At 35.6% G+C, this 18,268-nt stretch overlaps 1 protein-coding gene across 1 annotated transcript in view; it reads left to right on the forward strand.

Moving 5' to 3' along the window:
- Positions 1 to 18,268, forward strand: part of FOXP2 (forkhead box P2) — a 430,404-nt gene that overhangs the window by 119,430 nt on the left and 292,706 nt on the right. The window contains exon 3 of the mRNA XM_084290854.1: positions 8,874 to 8,956. The gene's annotated coding sequence lies outside the window, so the exon portion shown is untranslated. The remainder of the gene's footprint in view (positions 1 to 8,873; positions 8,957 to 18,268) is intronic.

The raw sequence follows: 18,268 nt of genomic DNA on the forward strand, positions 1-18,268 counted from the left end.
ATAGGCCACAGGTCTCTGTTGACTAGCTGCAACCAGCTATACCACCATCATGGCTGAAGGCAGCATTTAGTAACAGCATATGGCTCCACCAGCATGACGCAGCATCAATCACTCTCCAGAACTTAGGGCACACTCCATTTGCCTTTCTGCTGCTTTCTAGGAAAAAGGCCTCTTCTTTTTGATGACTTATCATTCAGTAGTTAGAGATGAGGATCAGGACAGTAGTGAGTGTGCTTTTAGATTCATCTAATTTACAGGACGAAAATAGATCCCCCAGGCCTACCCTCCTCCCTGTTCAGGGATGGCCAGATTCTGCCCTGCCCACCTCTGTCCAGAAGTGGACAGCCCCCACCTCTCCTGGACCTCAGCCCACATGCAGCTGCCAGCCCCTGTGGCTTTCTAACACTTTAATGTGTATTTACATTTAAGCCTGCCAGACACTAACATTCTTTCTCTTTTCCTCACTTGGACACAACTTGAAGTTTTTAGAAGAATAGCATCCTTCTTTCTTTTCTAATATTTTTTTTTTCTCCTCCTAATAGTCTCCTTTATCCTGTTTGTTCAAGTCAGCTCTCTTCTCTGGACTTTCTTAGTCTTCTTTGATAGGTTGCATGCATTTCTTCTGAGCTTGCAAAAGGTGTCTTTAATCAGTCTCTGTGCCGTCTGTGAAGATGTGACACTTGTAGCTGTCTTTTTTCTTCCTTTTAACAAGCTTACTCATTTTTATTCAGTGACCCTCTTTGAAATAGTGGTAGATTTTTTTGATTTTTTTTTCCTTTTGTTGCCCCTTCAAGGACATAAATTCCAATCTGCATCAAAGCAGTTATTGACTGTGGCTAGAAATTTACTTTGGGTCATAGCCCAATGTAAGGTTCACTCCTACAAGACAGATAGAAATATCTAACAGCCCTAATTTTTATCTGCCATACTTGTAGGGACATTTCAGTGTTATGAAGGTGCTCTGTTTCTTAGGTTTCTTTAGGGATTAAATCAGAATATGGGTTTTATTTATGTTCTTTGTCTTTCTTGATGTCATCTCTTTTGGCTACAGTTGAAGTAATAGGTGTTGGTTGTTTAACATGAATAGAATGTCAAATTCCAGATGGATGTGATAATCAAGAGCAGTTGTTCTTATTTTCATACAAAATCTGTATATTTTTATGAGCTGACTCTGTGTGTGAGATAAACCTGAATCACAGAATCAGAGTAGTTGAAGTTGAAAGGGACCTCTGGAGGTCATCTGATCTAACTCTCTAAAGCGTACTGTATGGAAATACAGGATAGCTGAAGACTGGATTAGGCATTTGCTTCTGTGGGGAGAGCTGGTCTGTATGTACAAGTTCTCTCTCTGCAGTTTGGTGTGGCTCTAAGTAGGCAAGTGGGGAGTAGATGACTGAGAGAAGTGAGAGCAGCATCCTCTAGAGAGGCCTGTAGAGGCCTCTCATCACAAACTGTGAGAAAGAACACACTGTCAATGACATAGCAGTCTCCTCTTTCCAAAAGACATGGCAAATGAAGTCATACCCAATGTTGGTGTCAGGGTAAGGACCTCTGCAAGGACCTGATTATGTCACGGACATATTTTGCAATGATTGTCTGCAGCTGACCTCGGTGTTTGGATCAGTATTGAACCAACCTCAGAAGCAGTGTATGCAGTCCTGCAGGTGCCCAAACTGAACACGTGGTAAGGCCATGGAAGCCCCATGTTGATGAGGGAGTAACCCACTGTTCAGCCAAACTGGGAAACATCTACTTAGCAAATGCTGCTAACGGTCAGCTGATGGAGATGTTTGCAATTAGTGGAATGGTTATCTGTATTTTCATGGCGGCGTTTTTGGCAGGAATTTGTAATTGTATAAGTTATCTTATAACCTTTCTGTATTTGTTATTTTCTCTCCCATTTTTCATAGTTTTTTATTTTATTTATTTTATTTATTTTTTCCTGTTTTCCTTCTGGTTTTTAGCAGTTTGATGGGGAGTAAAGGGGTGGTCAGGAGCTGTCTTCTTGCAATATATGTTTTTTCTTGTGTATTTGGTTGATTAGATGGGTTTCCATCTGCATTTCTTGGGAGTGGAGATAAACTTTTTTTTTTTTTTTTAATGAGTATTTAATATATTTGTTTAGGTGGGATTCTTGGGAATGGAGAATAAACAGGGGCTAGATGCTCCACATGCAGAGCATCATTAGAATAACTGCTAAGTGGCAGGACAAATTGAATTGGAGCTCAGTGATGCAAGTTCTACAGAAGAGAAAGGCAGAGAAGAGGAAGGGACTTTCCCTACAGAAAAGAGTTGGAATGCGTAGAGATATTCTGTGTGGAGGTGCTGATTCAGTGTAAGGGAAAATATTTTCACTAAAATGACAGTTATGTAGCAGAACAAGTTTCCTAGAGAAACCAGGTTGCAAAATCTGTTTTTTTGAAAGTTTTGAAGATGTGTCTGGCTGATGTCCTAAGCAACCAAGTCTAAATTCAGACAATTTTTTAAGCAAGACTTTGGACAAGACAACTTCCTGGGTCTCTCCTAGTGTTAGTGAAAACATCTGTGATAATGGTGCATGCATCATGGCAGAAGGGTAAGGTGCTCTTTGACTTTATGTTTTGCTAATTTGTAAATCTCAACACACATCTCTCTACAAGAACAAATTAAATACATAAGAAAACCTATGATGTTCCTTTATAATATTTTCTAAAGTTGTTGCTTTTACATTCTTGTCTGATAGTGTTCCTGAATCCCTTCTGGTCAAGTCACATGGAAACATGGGAGAAACAGAAAAGTTGTAATCCTGTAAATAATAAACAAAATTGCAGTGTCATTGTGTTTGTGGTATAAGTAAACTAGTATTGTAGTTCAAACAGTTTTGGACTAGTTATTTCCCTTTTGTTTTTTTTTAATGTTCTTCTCCCACCAGTTCCTGTAGGCTGCTGCAGTTTAATATAAGAGGCATAAGAAAATTCAGCAACAAGTGGGAAGTGGATCTTCTTTGAACTGTCTTACACTAAATCATATGTTTTCAGAAGGAAGACAGACATGCCTGAAGATAAAGTAAGGCATAGTATCTGCTCATGTTGGATAAATAGTTTAGAAATCTCCATGAATATGATATTGGCTCGTGCATACTTAAGAGATTAGTGTCAACATGGGTTATCTATCATGTAAATACAAGTCAAGCAAGTTAGACCTGCCTCAGGGGTGGTTTAGTCTGTATACCCAGCTATTCAGACAACCTTCCTGTGAAGGTTTGGAAAGAGAAGACTTTGCTCCAGGCTTTCTGTTTATTCGTACTGTCTCCATTTTCTCCATTGTGTCTTAATAAGTAATCAATGTCCTATTAATTTTTAGTACAAGTAAGATCTGAATGGAGAAAACAATTGAGCCCCTCCCAGCCCTCTGCACCCAAATGAGCTGTTATGTATAACCTGTACATCATTTACAGGTGACTCCAGCTCAGACAGACCCAACACACTGGGACATTTCAGAAGTACAAAATATATTTAGTCCATCATATTTTTTTTCCTTTTTTTCTGTCACTACACAATTCCTACAGCATTAAATACTAGATTTTTAATGGTTGTCTGTAATTTTTATTATTTTTTCTTGACAAATTTCTTTGCAGTGTTGTGTGATGTGATTAATTGAGTACAGATATTTTGATGAGGAAATTCCATTTTTGAAAATTCAAGATTAATTTTAGTGGTATGGAATATAATGTGAAATTCTGTAAGTACATAGCTTTTGTTTAAAATTTTGGAAAAGAGAAAGTTGCAGGAGGTTAACAACTCAAGGAGAAGTGTTCAGGAATTAATTATTTTCTCTGTGCCAGGTAAAAAAAAAAAAAAAGATTGTTTGCTCCCACAACCACAGTGCTTCTGTTTAGACCTAATGATAACAAAATGTAGCCTTCATTTGTCTAAGTATTAATGTAGAGTGGCATGTAAAAATTAGCTAATGAGATCACAGTAGTATGAAGGTCTTTTTGTAGGTTCATTTAACTTTGGAATGATTATAAAACATAACTATTAATTTATTTTGCATGTTCTTGTTAATTATAATGGCATCCAGTAGTGCTCATCTAGTTATGAGCTTCTGAGTGTTTCCCAGTCATGGAACCTGTCCAATTCAATTCTTAGATTCAGGAAGAAAAGCAGTACTTTTTTTTTTTTTTTTTTTTCCCTATTTGCAGTACTATGATCTACATAACACTCTTTAAAAATGCATTTTTTTTAAAGTGTAAAGTAATGTCTTGAAGTAGTTTAAATATAAGAAAAATATATAGTCTGATTATTAAGTAACTTTAAACATTTTTATTTCATACTTCTAAAATATATACATATCTTAACGATGTATTTTCAAATAAAATTCAGGATGTCCAAATGACATAATGCAAATTAAGACTTGCTCCAAAGTCCTATTATAAATTAGGACTTCTTTTGTTTTTAATTGCACAGGAGTGCTATATGTTTGAAAGGTGGAAGATATGAATACCAGTGAACATATATGCTATTAAAATAGCGTCAGTGTCTCTAACAAGTAATTCTTGTTTCACTGAAACCAGCTGTGTCTTTGGCCCTATCTTCAGATCAGCAAGCATATCTAAATATATCTAATATATGTGACCTTCAACCATGTTCTAGAATATTCCTGAATGCTTTGTTGAGTTGAAATATTTTATACAACTACCTACATAAAATAGTAATGCACAATTTAAAAGACGTTTAGACGTAGAGCTTAGGGATATGGTTTAGTGGGGATTGTTAGCGTTAGGTAGAGGTTGGACTCGATGATCTTGAGGTCTCTTCCAACCTAGAAATTCTGTGATTCTGTGAATTTGAAACATTTTTAATAGAAAAATGTGCATGGGCAGGCCTGACATGAAATAGAGACACGTCAGAATGGCTGCTATCTAATAAATAGTAGAAATGTTTAAAAGCTTTAGTGTACTTCTATGGAATTACTTAAATTTTCAAAAGGTACCAAAGGCCACTGACAAGCCAGGATAATGAATGTGAGCAGGTGATCTAAATATATATATATATACATATAAGTTATTGTAGACAGAGTTCAAATATATAACAGGTAAACTTATCCTAATAATTTATGATCTAAGTAAAATGAGCTAAGAGATGAATACAATAATTAAATGAAAGAGTTAAAGAGAATTGTTTACAGTATGTGGGCACTGTATTTGTTTATTTAAGTTTCAAAAGAATATCTTCATCTAGAGATGAATTTGGATTTCATTTTGAATTATTTTGTTATGTTTTAGTGATTTCTGAAACAACTGTGACAATTCACATAAATAAGAGCCAAATCCTGTTAGTTGTACTCATAATGAACAATGTAAAAAATCTAGTGCAGGATGTGATATAGCATCAGCATATCTTATGACAAAATACTACACGACCCGTATAACAATGTCCGTGTGTGAAAAGGGAACTATCACTTGTAAAGCTTTTATACTAGATGGATGATCATAATTTTATCATCAAATAATAGTTGTTTTAAGAGACTGCTGTCTTCATCAGGTAAATTGCACTGGAATGTAATGTAAATGAAGTGTAGGTCAAATTATACATTTCTAAAGGTGAAGATTTATACTGGTAAAAAGTTCATAAGTAAGGCCTGCCATCTATCTGATGCACATATGTCACGTGTGCTATGTGCATGCCTTCCTACTGTGAATTTCTTTGTTGATTTTTGAAAATTCTAGAAATCCTGATCATTCAAAAAGAACAAAGATAAAATATTAATGACTGAGACTAGCCAGTGTAGCTATTTCCAAATTGAGACTTATTTGTAAGTGAATAATTATGATAAAATGATATCACCAAAATTTTTTTACAAGAAGTCTGTGTCTCACCAAAATAGGTCATGCTTTGATGTAAGATTTCATATAACTATCATGTATTGGCTTTCTTTCCGGGATGAAGCAAAATGTGATGTTTAATAGGATCTAGACTGAGAAATCTGATTATCTGAAACATTTTTGGAGTAAAGGAATACAGGGAAAAAAAATAAGAATACAGATACTGATGTTCAAGGCCCACATACTAACATCTGTCAACAGATAACACATATGGTTGGAGAAATAAGCATACTTTGTATTTCTGTGTAGACTTTAATTGAAGAAGAAAATTCAGAGGCATAGCTACATATACAATATTTTAACAGAAAACAGAAGAGAAAGGTGAATGCTTCTTCCAATTGGTTGGACATTGCCGTTTTGGATGTAGGATAACCACATGACCATCGCACAAAGTTTCATTGACACATATTTTACTTTGCAGCAACTTTTAAGAATTGCCACCCATCTTCACCTCCTCCTGTTTGCCTTAGGATCCTTACCTGTTTTTAACATTTTCTTCTTTTTTCTCTTTGTATTAAGAGCTCATAAGATTTCGTTCTCATTTCCCAGTGCTGTCCTACTGTGCAGAGGTTTCACGTAGTGTTTATTCCTCCAGCCTGTCGTTCTCTGCTCTTCCTTCTTCACTTGCTCTACTACAGAGGCTGCCAGGTAGCTTTCAGTTTTCTAGGAACTTCGACCTTCCCAGCAGGTTTTGTTATACTCTACAAACAAAGGAAGAAGTTAGAACTGGAACTCTTTTAAATGTCCAAACATCTTGTAACAAAGTGTGTATTAATAATGCCAGTTGGAACACAGATTTTTTTTTAACTGTGGGAAAGCAGATTTCTCTTTATAAAATTCTATATTCATTTTACTCTTTAGTCTGCTTCTGTCTGACCTTGTCAGCAAGGGAGAATTGCCAAGAGGCACTGTTGAGAGGCTACTTCAGAAGTCACAGAGTTTCAGATGCTAAGGCTATGTCTATATAAGCAAATTAAACCATGATTGGAAATATTTCCAGGCCCCTGCCACATTCTTACTCCTTGCAAACTAGCATTGCTCCAGAAATTTTGACAGTGGAAGACTGACCAATGTCATCTACCTGGATTTCTGTAAGGCCTTTGACATGGTCCCACACAATGTCCTTATCTCTAGATAGGAAAGATACATATTTGAAGGGTAGACTATTCAGTGGATGAGGAATTGACTAGATGGCCACATCCAGACATTTGTGGCCAACATCTCTATGTCCAGGTGAGGGCTGATGACTAGTGGTGTCCCTCAGGGGTCCATTTTGGGACCAGTATTGTTTGGTATCTTTATCAATGACATAGACAGTGGAATTGAATGCACCCTCATCAAGTTCATAGACAACACCAAGCAGAGTGGTGCAGTCAATACAGAAGGAAGGGATGCCATCCAAAGGGACCTGGACAAGCTTGAGAATTGGGCCCACGTGAACCTAATGAGGTTCAACAAGTCCAAGTGCAAGGTGCTGCACCTGGGCCAGGGCAATCCCAGGCAGGAGTACAGACTGAGAGAAGAACTCATTGAGAGCAGCCCTGCAGAGACGGACTTGGAGTTCTGATGAATGGAAAGCTTGATATGATCCAGCAATGTGTGCTTGCAGCCCAGAAGGCCAACTGTGTCCTGGGCTGCAAAGGGGGTGATTGTCCCCCTCTATTCTGCCATTGTGAGACCCCACTTGGAGTACTGCTTCCAGATCTGGGACCCCCAGCGCAAGAAGGATATGGAGAAGGAGCTGTTAGAGTGGGTCCAGAGGAGGGCTACAAAGATAATGAATAACCTGTTCTGTGAAGAAAGGCTGAGCGAGCTGGGGATGGTCAGCTTGGAGAAGGCTCTGTGGAGACCTCATTGCAACCTTTCAGTAAAGGGGGCCTATGAAAAGGAAGAAGAGTGACTTTTTACATGGGCAGATAGTGATAGAACAAGGGAGAATGGATTTAAACTGAAAGAGTGGAGATTTTGATTACATGTTAGGAGGAAAGTCTTTACTCAGAGGATGGTGAGACCCTAGAACAGGTTGCCCAGAGAAGTTGTGGATGCCCATCCCTGCAGCTGTTCAAGACCAGGTTGGATGGGGCCCCGGGCAACCTGATCTAGTGGGTGGCATCTTTGTCCATGTCAGGGGGTGGTGGAGCTAGGTAATCTTTAAGGTTCCTTCCAACCCAAGCCATTCTATGATGCTATTAAAATTTTCAGACATTCATTTGGCCATTTCCTTTAGCTTGAATGCCGGCCCTGTATTTTTGGAGGGTATGTCAGTATTCTAGCATAGATATAGGCTGGTCTTTGCCATATGATTTCATCAAACAGAAATGTGCTCAGACATTGCTTCATTTGGTAGCATAGATGCAATGTCGAGAAACTTTCTACAGACCTTCATGGTCTTTATTTCTTTTGCCTTGTCCAACGCTCTTCTTTTAACGCAATCTTATAATCTCAGCATTCAAGCTGTTCTTTTCTTCTTGTCCTTTCAGCCTCCCTAAAATACATATAGATTTAAATTTCATTGCTGTGCTGTCTCCCAGCTTCTGTAACTTCCTTAACATGACTGAACATATTGGTAGTTGATACTATGTGCAATTCTTTGTCAAGAACAAACTACTTCAGGGAAGCTTCCTACTTGCTTGTCTTCAGATCTGTGAATAATAAAAATAGAATTAAAAAAATAAGACCAGACTTTGAGTCATGCCTTATCTGTCCCTCTACTGCAAGGCAGAGCCTCAGTGAACAATTATATTTCTTTGTGGAATAGTGAAGGTACTCTTTAAGCTGACTACTCGTTAAGAGAATCTTTCTCTTTAATCTTGCTCGGTCTTTTACCCAAAATATTTTTGTCAAAATAGAAAAATTGAAAATTATAACTAATTTTTTTTCTTTCAGAATACTTATGAACCAGCTTATGCACAGTGGAACTAATTAGGGGATGTGATAAGATCTTTCCTGTTATGCTTTTGTTGAATGATATCTAAATAGCTGTAAATATTCCTCTCTGTCTTTTCAGGATGGTGATACTGGAATTGATTTTGGACATCACTCCAGTTCAAGATTGAAGTTTAAGGTCTTCTTGAGGTTCAGAAGAAGGAGGTGAGTACACATGAAACATTACAAATCATTTGAGTGTTATCTTCTGCAACTTTGTTTTGTCCAGGAATTGCTGTTCTTGCTTATCAGTCCATATTCAAATAGCTGATCTCTCCTTCCTCTGATTCACTGAGCTATATGACTACTTGTGTTCTGGCTAAATAACAGAGAATATTGAAGTCATGTAGGCTTTCCCTGGTTTTTGAGGGCCTGACACAAAAAACAAGTGAATACACTGTTGTCTCACCAAGGTCTCTGGAACCTTGAAGGAGGTGGAGTGCAGTGAAGAAAACTTCAGTATAACAAGTCAGATTTTAGCTCCACCCTACAGGAGTGGAGCACTTCTTAAAGTTAGGAAAAACAATACCATATATATTTCTAGAAGAAAGGGAAAATAGCAAGATTATTCTTTAAGAATGAACAAAAGTATGGTATAAAAGATATTGTATTGGTGTAGTCTCTTGCATTTACTCTGAGTCTTTCTGCAGTAACACTTTTGGAATCTCTTAGTTGGCTTCTGCTTTAAAAGGAATTCAGTACAGTTAATAGGAAGGAAATAACAGTGATCGCAGCTATAGTTTTGCTCTTTAAGTTACTTACTCCTGCATCTTCAGTGACTACAGTTAAGGCTCACTATACAGTTTTGTTACACCAGCTGCATTAAGATTATGATAATTTGTTCAGACAATTCTATTAGATTATAGTTACATATTTTTTCTAACAATAATTTAACAATTAAAAGACAAGGTAAGATTAGTAATGAATCCCCGTGTTTGTATATTCCTAGTTTGCTGAAACAGGAATTACCTGTGCTCCATTGGGAACCAGGAATATTCCATAATGTTAAAGACCATGAGTTCAAATCTTGTCTGAACTGTGGTGTGTGTTAACTGTCTGAACCTGCCTGTAAAGAATCACTGTTTGTGGACATAGTACTACCTTGGGACTTGGCACGCCTGCACTTAATAATAATATTAATACTATGATTAGTACTATTAATACTTAATACTTTGCTTGCTCCAATGATTAGTGTAAGATAAGAGCTTAGGAAGACACTGGCATCTATTTCAGATTTTTCACACATGCTATTGCAACAAAGAATTAATGTCCATGGTAGATGTAATTTTTCACATTTTGCTATTGCTACAGGAGTAGAAAATAGAGAGAATTTGAGAATATTTCCATCATTTTACAAATTCAAAATTTTAGGCAATATTGTCATGTATAAGTTTCAAAACTTGTTCAACAGGTGCCAGGTACTGCATCTACTAGATGCAGGTTTCAGCAATGTACAAAAAACTAACTCACCCTAATAGCAACCAAGCTCAGTTGCTTCTATGTACACCGCTATTTCTGTAGTAAACGCATATCATTTCCCTGTATGCCCTGTGTAGCAACTGCTAAGGCATTATGAAACATTCAAAACCACCTATATTCTCCTTATTATTAATATTGCCATCTTCATGGACTGATGACTTGGAAGGTAAGGAAAAGAAATAGTTCCAGGAGCAGTTAATGATGGTAAGAGTAATTAGTGCTGAAACTGTGTTTATAACAAGTTCTCTAAAGTTTCACCATCTGGCAGGAAGCACAGACCTTTTTAACCTAATTCAAAGTGCTACCAAACAAGAGAGTCCTGATATGTGTTTCACTGTGGCTCTCTTTACCCATTGGGGAAAATTCCTTTCTTCCAATTTAATTTCACCTTCTTCTAAGGGCTTAAGGCACAGTCCTGAAGGTTATGGCATGACTCTGGTGGAACTATAAAAAAATAAAATAAGAAAAAAGAGGAAAAAAGATACAATTTTAACTTTAGCAGTGCTGTAAATCAAAGGATATATACAGCACTGTACAGAGAAACTGTAGACAATGCTGGTATCACACAGAAATTTGTGTATGGTTATATATTAATATGTAGTAATGTATTTACAAAACAGTGGTTTTTTTTTTTTTCTTATATTACCTAGAGGAGAAACCAGTGAAAAAGGTCAGATTCATTGCTTTCTAGCTCGCAATGAAAGTATGACTGGATTCTTATCGCGTATTTATACATATATGTCTGAGAGGTGTAACTTGTCCTTAGTAATACTACATTCTTCATAGACAGTTTCTATGAAGTAGTAGTATTTTGGAAAACAGTTTGGTTTGGTAGAAGTGTAGCTATCTGTTTTATTAAAGTGTAGTAACTGAAATCTGGTGAGCCAATGATTTTTTTTTTTTTTTTTTTTTACTTTTAAGATTTTTTTTTTCTGGAAATTTACTGTGTTCTGTACCAAATAATGTCAGAAATGCAGTAACACTGACTTGTGCATCTATAATAGTTTGGCAGTATCATTTTATTGAATTCCAATACGTCTGGAACTTAAGGCACATGAAGGAAAGTAACAGTTATTCTGTTTCCTCCATTATTTTTTTTCCATAACTTGAAGTTAAATACAATCTATAAAAATGCTTTTTGTGAAGAATGCCAAAATCTTTTTTGGCCTTTTTAGCACTGGTCTCTATTTCTTTCAATATGTGAAAGTGGAGAGGGAATGTGTTTGTAGTCCATGAGGAAATAGCAGTAAATTTTGAATGCTAGTTCTTTAGGATGTCGTATAGGGTTGATTTTTTTTTTTTTATTATGGCAGGACATAGTGTCTTTCCACAGACTGAAAACTAGTATTCAGTTGTAAAAGTGGTGATAAAAATATATAAAATTAAAGTTGCATTCATGGGTAATTTTTTAATTAGCATGAAGATTTTTGTATGCTTTCTATTCCACCTTTCGTTAAACGACTTAGTTTAGGAGGAAGTTTGAGAAAACTGAGTTAGAGTTGGAAAAACTGAAACCAAGACAAAAATCCATATTGGAAAAACACAAAAGCAGTGAAAAAATGTTCTATTTTTAGACTGATGACTTAAATGGGGACTTTTGGGGACTATTAGCAGTCCAGTTACTTCTGGATTTTCAGACTAAATTAGGTTTTGACAAAAAAGCTAAGGTAGTTTTCTAAATGTGAATATTTAAAGTATTTTCTGTGTTACTGAACTGAATTGTAGTTATATAATTAATTATTATTAAATTGATCTAGCTTTACTGTCCCATTTTGGCAATTTGTGGAAAAGGAGATGTGCTTATTCTTGGATTTTTCTCATGTATGTACATTGTCTACCTACCAAATATCCGGTCTCTCTCTAAATGGTTATTTTGCATAGGGCAAAAATAAAATTTTGCATTAAAATATTGTAAGATTAGTAAAAAGATAACTCATATAGTTATCTTGCAGCTGAACTTGAACTCTCCTAAGAGCCACGGGAGAACACATTGCTTGTGATCATGTCAATGACCAAGGTGTGAAACATCAGATACCAGTAAATCATACAAGTCATTCCGTTAGCTGAATAATGAATTGGCATTAGCTATGTCCGTGAAGAAAGCTAAGCCTTCCACACATCCAGTCAGAAGGCAAGTAAGTTTTGATATTGGCATAGGTGGAGAAGGATATACAGCAGACAGAAAAATACAACATCTTTGCTTTCCCAAAAGTGACTGGATTGGGGCTGACTGGCTTTATCTTCAGTCCAGTTTCCACCAGGAAGACTCTGAAGCATAAACAGTACTTTATTTATTTAAGGAATTGTATTAGAACAGAGACACTGTTACTTGTAGAATATTGAATGATCTTTGAGGGGTGATTGGGAATAGCTGTAAATTACTGATCTGGGGGAGCCTGAATGCAATGAAAATGAAGGTAACTTCTGTCAAAAAGTAGTTTATATTGATAAAATCGAATTTGTGTCCTGGAACTAGGAGGTAGTAAATTTTTGCTATGATTATACAAAATATCAAACTATGGATTTAAACTGGTCAGCTTTTCAATTCAGCTGAACATTAAGTACAGTCTTAATGGTCTGATTTGCTGGGAAGAGTACTATTACAATAATCAAGCCCATATCAAATACGAACTTGCATCTCTTATTACAAAGTTTGAGCTTTGGGAGATATTTTCACAGCATCTAGGAGTGATGCCCCACATTTCTTGGAATTAGTCCTTAATGATATCATCTTCAGAGATGAGCCGTTGCTCAAATACCGTGATTATTTTGTGGTTTCTCTCATGGAATTTTTTAAGGAAAAGCTAGTTGAAATCTGATGTTTTTTCAAATAATTGTATGACCTGAAGGAGAGGTAGTGTGCATCTTAATAATTTTATGCTTCTTTTTTTCCTCTGTGACATGAATAAGAGAGGTGAGAACTCTTAATTTTTAACTGAACTGGATACAGGTTTCTAAATGTGGCCTGCTTGAGAACAGAGAACCATTACTGTAGTTGTCATGTAAAATAAAGTTGGAGTCTGAAGCTCCTTTTTAGCTGTCAGCTTTATTAAGGAGCTACTGGTGTGTTGAGCTAGGCACACACATTATATAAGCAGTGTATGGTAGTGTCTAGGGAGAATTTTCGCTCTCTTCACTGCTGCTTTATTAGGTCTCACTCACTCATTCACTGTTGCCCTGTCTTACTCCAGCTTTCTGGCTGCAACTCACAGCACAGTAGGTCTAATGTAGATTGACGCCTTTGCCAGAGGACTGATTGAAACTTGTGTCTCATAGTTGCTAATGCTCACTGAACCATTTTATTGAAGATAAAGTAAATAAAATAGATTGCCATATGAGAATTCTCTGAAATCAAATGGAATAATTTGACAGGTTTAAGCCCATGAAAGAGCCCAGGCATTGAAGCAGACAGGAATACTTTTTATGCACAATATACCAGGAAAAGGTGTCTGCTGGCTCAGTGTTAATCTTTTAATGGTTTTTACCAAAACTATAATTGCTGAAAATCTTATAAACATTTCCAATGGAATTTCCATTGTTTAAATTGCTACTTCTCTGTGGACTTCTAATTTATTTTTATTTATTTGATTTAAGAGCAATGGATATACTGATTTTATCTTCTTTATTGCTCCTGATCCTTTAAGAGACTAGTCATGATCATGTCAATGACCAAGGTGTGAAATATTTGATGGCAGTGAATCATTCAAGTTATTCCATCAGCTGGGTAGTGTCTTGGCATTAACTATGTCCACAAAGAAGATTAAGCCTTCCATGCGTCCGGTTGGAAAAGAAAACGTGGATCACCAGTCCCTTAAAATTTAATTTAAAAAGATTCAATGTGGTACTATTTGTAGAGTGCATTGCAAGATCTTAAAGGTTAACTAAGAGTGAGTTTATTATTTGAGAAAATAATTACGTGAAATAATGCAAAATAGATTACTACTTTTAAAGGTTTTAAAAATTACTAAGTAACATAATTTTGAATATTACATGTAAAGGTGCTAAAATAAGCCCTGATATTTCTAAAGACATGTGATCCAGTGATCCAGTACATTATAGATATGAACTTCTAAGGCTATTGTGCCAAACTATTTAGAATAATTGTCAACAAGACCTAAATATTCACATTTTTCTTTTATAAAGAATTTCTGCAGCTGAGCAGTGTAGTATGTCTGTATTATTTTTAGAAGTAAGATCATTCATAAGAATAAGCAAGTTAAGCTGCAACAGACAACACGTACCTCTTACTCATTTACCTGGATGGCAATGAGCATTGGTCTTTTTAGTCACACTAGTGGTCACGCTAGTAGTCACACACTAGTGGGTGTGTGACTAGGAGTAGGAGTACACACGAGTTGTGACTTGGACTGCTTCAAGAAAGCGAGACACTCAGATGATAGTTTAATACAATAAATTACTTAAAACTCTCCTAGAGTTACCAGATGAAATAAGATCAAATATATTAAAAAGTATATGAACAATGTTTGCAGGTACCTTGGATTTCTATCTTGACAACACAGTCATTTAGATACCAAATATATTCATTTTGCCAATACCAAATATATTCACTTTTTAAGAATATATTATTTATGTTTAAACAAAATTACTATGTTTGTATGTGTGTGTGTTAGACCAATTATATTTTATTTTTTTAAGTTCAATAAATTTATTATAAAAGACTATTGTTGGTACTTAAGGATGAGATGGTTGTGAGGTTTCACAAATACTGGTTTTGAAATAAATTATGAATGAGCTATTTGAAAAAGGCTTTCAGGAGTGAGTTGACAGACTGGAAAAACATAGTAAGGATGGATTTCCAGATTAACTGGTAGCCAGAATACACAGTTATTTGTGCTAATGTGAGCACTGACAGGGATGGTGCTAGTCAAAATCATATTTCCAATGTGATTGTGAATAAATCTAAGAAAATGTGAATGATATTCTCAGTTTTTCCTGTCTCGGTCATATTTTTAAAAGGGAAAATTACTCTGTCGTGTTTATAATCCAGAGCACTGGCACCAGCTGTGTTCTGGAGAGATCTTTTCTCTTTGTTGTTGTTGCCATGCTGATGATTGTATGTGTCTGGCCAAACTTATAATGCTCTCACAGCATCCCAGACTTTGAATTTCCACACTTGAAAAGCAAAATTTAATGGCTGGTGTGCCAGCAAGATAGGGTTTCCCATCCTCCTAAAGGTAGTCTCTTCTCATTCATCATATCACACATGTAACAGGATAAAAGAGGCATCAGCAGCTTTGACTTTCTATAGGAGGGACAGGAGGAATTATGAGTCTTTCCTAATCCCCATTTTAGTTCTTTCACTTTCCTCTTCTGCATTCTATGAAATAAATTTCTCAGAAAGTGTCATATTTTGGAGGAGGCAACAGAAAACATGAATTTAATTAAATCTTAATTATATATGTGGAGTTTCTTCTCCCTCCCCCCCCCAGGTGACTGATCCAAGATAAAGAATCACTGCTCATTTCTGTGTTGGGACATCTTTCCTATCTGTCACAGGTTTTTCTAGTTAAAATGGAAAGCCATTAAGCATTACTGCAGGTCTTGGAAGAAAATACCAAGACCTGTAAACTCTCCAATACAGATTGATATATATAGAACAAAAAAAAAAAAAACAACAAATTTTATCAAGAGAAGTAGAAACCTCAACAGTAGTTTACATTGGATTTCTTTAAAACTTAAGGAAACCAAATGAGGTTTCCATTATTTCCCAGAACAACTTACTGTTTTTCTGCATTGTCTCTTATTTGACCATATCTGAAGCAATTCTGAAAGACTGATTTTCATGACACTGTTGTCTTTTGTTTTCTAGAAACACAATAAAATAAATTATCTGTATTTTTGGGATGCTCTCAAAGTTACCTTATCCTGAAATCAGACTGTGGTACATATGGTGAATCAGCTATTTGAAATGTTCATCTTAAGTAGGGGAAAAAAAAAAAAAAAAAAAAAAGCAATATAGCAAGCCATTCAGTACAACTAACTGCACATGAAGAAATAATAGCAAATCTAATTCCTAAAACTATTCAGGATCTTCAAAATGATGTAGATGTTTATTTGATTGCTTTTAGAGTTAAACTCCCTAAAAAGCTGATTTTATTTTAGGTTTGTATTTTTAAGTGGTGCTTGTTGACTGTCTTGGAGAGTGATTTCTTTTCTCTTCTGGAAAATGCATTATGGGATCTGGCAAAGAATGAGGTAATTTTTTTGATGTGGGCATTGTCATCTAAGAACTGGACAAAGATCACTGTCCCTTAGGAACAGGGCCTCAGAATTTTTAATGCTGTCTGTAAAACAGCTATTTAGTGATAATTGTTGTCAGTTATGGTGTACCTGAGATAGGTTTTTAGTGGTGATTTGAAGGGGAAAACCATGCTTAACTGGTTTTACACAATTCAAATGTACAGAGTTTAATTTTTGAAGGAACTTAAGTTTTCTTTTTCTTTTCCTGAGGCTGAGTCATCTCTAGAAACTAGGTAATATTTTGGTTCATGTGGTTTCTCTGGTCCTACAGAGAAACCACATGAAATCTATCCTACATGTATAGATTTCATTTCATTACATGCATGAAAATTCAGTGAATTATGATAGATCCAGTAAAGGTTCTGCAGAAGAAGAAAATACCAGGTATTTTCTAGGCTGCAAATGTATAGCTGCTTGCATATAATATAAACAATATATAAAGTCTTTTCAAAAATAAGGTATAGGAGTCAGAGCATTAGCACGTACAAAACAAAAAATTAATTCTAGAATCTATATACTTATTATTTTACTCATTATGTATTTTTATAAGTAACTACACTATTGGGAAACAGACTAAAATTCCAATTCATTGTTGTATACTTGAAGAAGAAACTGAGTTAAATTTTGGTTTACGTTTATTGAAATATACATAGATGTTACTGTGATTGAATTGAATTCACAGCCTAATAGTATTTTGTATTATTTTGGTCAAGCTAACTAAACATATCAAGTTAGAAGAGATGGATATTGTGATATGACAAAGATGTGACCTTGTGTTTTCAATGTTTTGCAACTAACTTTGAAGCTAGTATTTATCATCTGAACCGGGTGTAATACAGTCAGGTTGGTGAATATTTAGCCTTCTTCCTTTTAAGGAAGAAATATCTTTTACATGGACAGTTACCATTAATTTTTACTTTGTTATCTGTTCACTGTGAGATATAATTTTTTGGCACAATACAAATGCAGTTCTCTACTTCTATCACTTATTGAAGAATTAACACATAGAAGATTTCTACTCAACCAAAAGACGTTTATATTATTTTATGTAATCGTTATTTTTCTCAAATTAGATTGTTACTAATTGTTTAATAAAAAGTTCAGAATTTTGTAATCTTTGCATTAGCATCCCATCACAACTTCTAACTGCAGATTTTGCCTCAGAAAAGTTTATCTCTGATGGTCATGTGGACCAAATGAATGAGAGCACCATTATTTATTTTATTTTTACAAATATGGCTGATCAGCTGAACTGAATTACCAAATTGAATGTTAAAATAAGCTAAGGTTTCTCTTTTGACAAAATTATTTTGTATTGACCTTTTTGAGCCACAGTGTTGCAAGACATGTTGAAGGTAAGCACACCCATTTGTAAAGTCTTTTTTTACTGCAGAAGTATTAGACTTACCTTTCTCAATAATCCTTTTAATAGCTAAAGCACATAATTTAATAGAAAGGTGCTGCAGTTCTAAATATCTCTGTCCTTCCGTAGCAATTCATCATTGCCACTACACAAGAACTTGTGTTTTCTTCCTTTCTCTCCTTCAGCGTAATACCAAAGGCTCCCCAGCTGATGCAGTGGAAAATCCATTGTCTTAGACCAAGACATTTAACCATATCAGCTTGAGCTGTGTTACTTGGCTTTGAAGAACAGTTGCTTAGGAGGGTTCATATGGTTTCTTTGTCAACCCCTGAGTGGCAGCAGGCAGCATTGGTGTTGGGGAGGTAACAAACAGC

The sequence above is a fragment of the Netta rufina genome (genome assembly GCF_964035555.1).
Source record: "Netta rufina genome assembly, chromosome: 1".
NCBI classification, from domain to species: Eukaryota; Metazoa; Chordata; class Aves; order Anseriformes; family Anatidae; genus Netta; species Netta rufina.